We start from the raw sequence: 5,375 nt of genomic DNA, 5'->3' as shown, positions 1-5,375 counted from the left end.
ATGTGTCCTAAAACAATTCCTTCTTGTACCATAAAGTGACATTTTTCCCAATTAAGTACTAGGTTTACTTTTACACATCGCTCTAGAACTCTTTCTAGGTTTTCAAGACATTCTTCGAAGCTTTGTCCGCATACGGAAAAGTCATCCATAAAGACTTCCATTATGTTTTCGAGAAAATCGGCGAATATTGCCATCATGCACCTTTGGAAGGTTGTGGGAGCATTGCACAAGCCGAACGGCATTCGTCGATAAGCGAAAGTACCAAAAGGACATGTGAATGTTGTCTTTTCTTGGTCATCAGGGTGAATTGGTATTTGAAAGAAGCCTGAATAACCGTCTAGATAGCAGAAATGAGAATGTTTTGCTAATCGTTCTAACATCTGGTCTATGAATGGTAAAGGGAAATGATCTTTTCGGGTTGCTTTGTTTAGTTTCCTATAGTCAATGCACATTCTCCATCCCGATTCGATTCGTTTGGTTATAGTTTCTCCTTTTTCATTTTCGATAACTGTTATACCTCCTTTCTTTGGTACTACGTGTACAGGACTAACCCATTTGCTATCAGATATAGGATATATGATACCTGCCTCTAATAACTTTGTTACTTCCTTCTTCACTACCTCACTCAGGATCGGGTATAATCTTCTCTGATGTTCCCTAGAGGTTTTACAGTCTTCTTCTAGCATGATGCGATGCATACAAATAGAAGGACTTATCCCTTTAAGATCGGTGATGTTGTATCCTAGTGCGGTTGGATATTTTCTTAAGATATGTAGGAGTTTTTCGGTTTCGAGTGGTCCTAGGTCTGCATTAACTATTACTGGTCGTTCAAGTTCTAAGTCTAGGAATTCATATCTCAGATTTTTGGGAAGTGTTTTCAGGTCGAGGGTTGGTTTCTTAAGGCATTGTGTAGGATCCGGTGTTATTGCTAAACATTGGTTAAGTTTGTCTTCTACACGATAGTCAGGCAGTTTGTCATTTTCTAACTCTGTTTCTTTTATGCATTCATCGATGATATCCATGAAGTAACATGTGTCTTCTATTGCAGGTGCTTTCAAAAATTGGGAGAGAATGAACTCAATTTTCTCTTCTCCTACTTCGAAAGTGAGTCGTCCTCGTTTTACGTCTATGATAGCACCGACGGTTGCTAAGAATGGTCTTCCCAATATAATGGGTGTAACTTCATCTTCTCTAATGTCCATAATTATAAAATCAGTTGGAATGTAGAATTGACCTATGCGCAAGGGAACGTTTTCAAGAATTCCTACAGGATATCTAACAGAACGATCTGCTAATTGCACAGACATTTTAGTTGGTCTTAATTCTCCCATTTCCAGTTTCTTGCATATGGATAAAGGCATAACACTGATACCGGCTCCTAAATCGCATAGAGCCTTATCTATGACAAATTTTCCTATGTGACAAGGTATAGAGAAACTACCAGGGTCCTTAAGTTTTGGAGGCATATTCTGGATTATGGCGCTACATTCAGCAGTGAGTGTAACGGTTTCGCTATCTTCAAGTTTCCTTTTATTAGAAAGAATTTCTTTTAAGAACTTAGCATATGAGGGCATCTGCGTAATAACTTCTGTAAACGGAATTGTGACGTTTAATTGTTTCAGTAAGTCAACAAATTTTTTAAATTGGCCCGCATCTTTGGTTTTAATAAGCCTTTGAGGGTAAGGGATAGGTGGTTTATAAGGTGGTGGAGGTACATAAGGTTCTTTCTTTTCTACGGTTTCCTTATTACTCTCTTCCTTTTCCTTAGGTTTACTTTCTTCCTCAGTTGACTTTTTAGAGTTTTGGTTTTCCATTCTTGGATCAGACGGTCCTTCTACTTCCGTTCCACTTCTTAATATGATTGCATGAGCGTGGCTTTTCGGGTTAGGTTGGGGCTGTCCAGGAAACGTACCAGTTGGGGCAGCAGTAGGCGCTTGTTGTTGAGCTACTTGTGAGATTTGTGTTTCCAGCATTTTGTTATGGGTAGCCAGGGCATCTACTTTACTTGCTAGTTGTTTAATTTGTTCGCTAGTGTGTACATTCTGGTTTAAGAAATCTTTATTGGTTTGCTGTTGAGAAGCTATGAAGTTCTCCATCATGATTTCCAAGTTGGATTTCCTAGGAATTTTATTGTTAGGTGTAGATGGGATCGGCTTTTGATATCCCGGAGGTATAGCTGGGGCTTGATTGGGAGCTTGTCCTGGTGCGTATAAAGCATTATTACTCTTCTATGAAAAATTAGGATGGTTCTTCCAGTTAGAGTTATAGGTATGCGAGTAGGGATTTCCTTGAGCATAATTCACTTGCTCTGCTTGGATTCCTGTTAGGAGTTGACAATCTGCAGGAGTGTGACCTTGGATTCCACAGACTTCGCAATTCTGAGTTGCGGCAACCACGGTGGCTGGAGGTGATACATTCAAACTTTCAATTTTCTGGGCAAGGGCTTCCACTTTTGCATTCACATGATCAAGGCTACTTATCCCGTACATGCCACTTTTCGTTTGAGGTTTTTCTACCATTGTTCGGTCGCTTCCCCACTGATAATGGTTTTGGGCCATGCTTTCGATAAGTTGATAAGCATCGGCATAAGGTTTATCCATAAGTGCACCACCTGCGGCGGCGTCTATTGTTAACCTTGTGTTGTACAAGAGACCATTATAGAAGGTATGAATTACTAACCAGTCCTCTAAACCATGGTGTGGAAAAAGTCTCATCATGTCTTTGTATCTTTCCCATGCTTCGAAAAGAGACTCGTTATCTTTCTGTTTAAATCCATTTATCTGGGCTCTCAACATAGCTGTTTTGCTTGGAGGAAAATATCGGGCAAGAAAGACTTTCTTCAACTCGTTCCATGTGGTGACTGAGTTGGAAGGAAGAGACTGAAGCCATCTTCTAGCTTTATCTCTTAACGAGAAAGGAAAAAGAAGAAGTCAAATTGCCTCTGAAGTGACACCATTAGCTTTAACAGTATCAGCGTATAAATGAAGGTTTGAATCCTCGGTAGGGTTTCCAGAGAATTGATTCTGTTGCACTGCCTGTAGCAGCGAAGGCTTAAGTTCGAAGTTGTTTGCTTCGATTGCGGGTGGAGCAATACTCGAATGCGGCTCATCTTGCGATGGAGCGGCGTAATCTCGAAGAGCACGAGCTGGTTCTGCCATCTCGGGTATCGGTGAAGGAAGAAGATTTTTGAGGTCGGGCACTTCGATAGGAGGGAGATTGTTTGCAACACGATATTCCCGAATTCGTCGTAAGACTCAGAGATATAGTTCAATGTCATTGATTCGTAAGTAAAACGGCTCGCCTTATGAGCGAGTGTGTGGCATACAAATCAACTAACGAAGAAGAAATAAAAATTGCCTTAGTCTCTACAGCGTAACAGAAGAGTTACGATATCGACTAAATAAAAGTCCCCGGCAACGGCGCCAAAAACATGATCGCGACTTTATGAGTCGAATTGGGGTACTAACTGCAAGTGCACAGTTCTATCGCGTAGTTTTAAAAGATATCGATCCCACAGGGACTTATGAATCGATATACCGTTTTCTAAGGTTACTTCGTAAAGCTAAGGCGGATGATACTTTGATTGTTCGGGGGAAAAGTAAAACTAAAACTAGATCTAAAATTAAATATCAATTAAGCGGATATCGGTATGTAGTTCGTCGTAATTAGGGAATCAAATCTTCGTTGGTTTCTTGGTTTTAAGATAAATCTTTTCAGTAGACACTATTGATTAAAAGTCTTTTCTCAAACTCTCGCTCTATTGAATAGACCATGACTTTATATTAACGTAGCTGTCACTTATTAGTTAAGTCCAAAATCACCTTTTGAAAATAATAGAATCTATAGAAACTCTTTTTATTAAAATACTAACCGTTTAAACACCCTCGTCTCAAACTCTCGCTCTGTTGACTTAGATTATATAATTAAACTTAAATGCTTAACTCTCGTCCTCACATTTAACCTTTAAAAATACTTTTTGAAAAAGATTAGAATTTAATTAACTCTAAAAATTGCTTTCGCCCTGATTTAGAATTAATGTCCAATTTACACTGTCCAGTTAAAAACTCAAGCTTTCGCTCTATTGCTTTTAACTTCTTTATGTCTTTTACTCTCGTACAAAAACTTTGGGATTAATGCTGTAAATTGAGGCCATAAAAAGAGTGACTTTATTTTTAAATGAAATTAAACCAACTTAGTTTCGATTCCTTCATTCTGCTTACTTTACATACCGATATCTAAATTAATTAGCCGGACATGCTAAACAGATCTAAACAATTATCATGCTTAAATAAAACCATATCAGGCAAACAATATAAATAAACAGTAATGCAGGGCATATATAAATTAAAACAATGAATTAAAGAACCTGAATAATTAATAGCAATCTTGAACACTCCACCACAGACCGGTTGGATTTGTTCTTGAATTCTTCAATCGGACAGGAAAATAAAAGCGAAGGAATAAAATTCTAGGATCTAACGTAAGGTTAGATCCAGTAAAAGATACACAATAGTTTCCGGTGTAGAAACTATTGTGTGAAAAATTAATTTAGTGCTTAAAAGATTGACTGGAAAAGGAAATAAAAATTGCAAATAAAAGTAGAAAGCTGCAGAAAAGTGATGCTGTAAAATATGTTTGCACGGCGGAAAGGGACGGAGAGCTTCAGGGTTGGCTAAGAGCAACTATTTATATTAGTATGCTTTGTAACGGTTTCCAAAAGTCCTTTCCGTTAAATGGTCTTCACGTTCCAAGGGTCAAGCGTAACAATAGGCTTCAACGTGCCTCTGTTGCGCTTCTGGAGCCTAAAATATAGAAGAGGGGTGTTACGGGCGTCACACCATGTGTTACGCTCGTAACACAAGGTAGTAAGGCGTGATGCTCGTCACACCTTGTGTGGCGGTCGTCACAGGTTCAACGCTCCTCTGTGGGCTGGGCTTTTGTGGATTTTGCTTTTCATTATCTTTTCGCACCCCTTTTCTTCCTTTTTCACTTATGCTTCAAATAAATTACCTGAGACAAATAAAAGGAAAAATACCAAGTAATATCGAATAAAATGAAATAAATCGAAACAAATAATAATATAATTTAATTAAATTGAGTCCAAAAATGTGATATTATTTCATGTTATCATGTTTCATCTTGCAACATTTTGCATCATTAATAAATGGATGTTTTCGTAGTAAAAGCAGTGTTCCCTGTTTTTCATTTATTTTTGCAGTTTTAAAAAAATATATATAAAAATGGCAATGTTTGTTTTCATTCTTCTTCCTTTTGATTTGTCTTGATCCGACCTCAAAAGCAATGCATGAATCACTATTCATGTAGATGCGATCATCCTCCTGATCTCATTGATAACAATTCGGTTACACCTTTGT

General features: G+C 38.1%; 1 non-coding gene across 1 annotated transcript; it reads left to right on the top strand.

Moving 5' to 3' along the window:
* Positions 1-2,688: 2,688 nt before the first annotated feature.
* On the top strand, positions 2,689-2,795 carry LOC127133589 (small nucleolar RNA R71). The gene has a single exon (XR_007807543.1). It is a non-coding gene; the product is annotated as a small nucleolar RNA R71 (small nucleolar RNA).
* Positions 2,796-5,375: the final 2,580 nt, after the last annotated feature.

Source organism: Lathyrus oleraceus, chromosome 3, assembly GCF_024323335.1.
Source record: "Lathyrus oleraceus cultivar Zhongwan6 chromosome 3, CAAS_Psat_ZW6_1.0, whole genome shotgun sequence".
NCBI lineage: Eukaryota > Viridiplantae > Streptophyta > Magnoliopsida > Fabales > Fabaceae > Lathyrus > Lathyrus oleraceus.
Note: the sequence above shows the minus strand (reverse complement) of the source record. Positions and strands in the feature narration are given on the sequence as shown.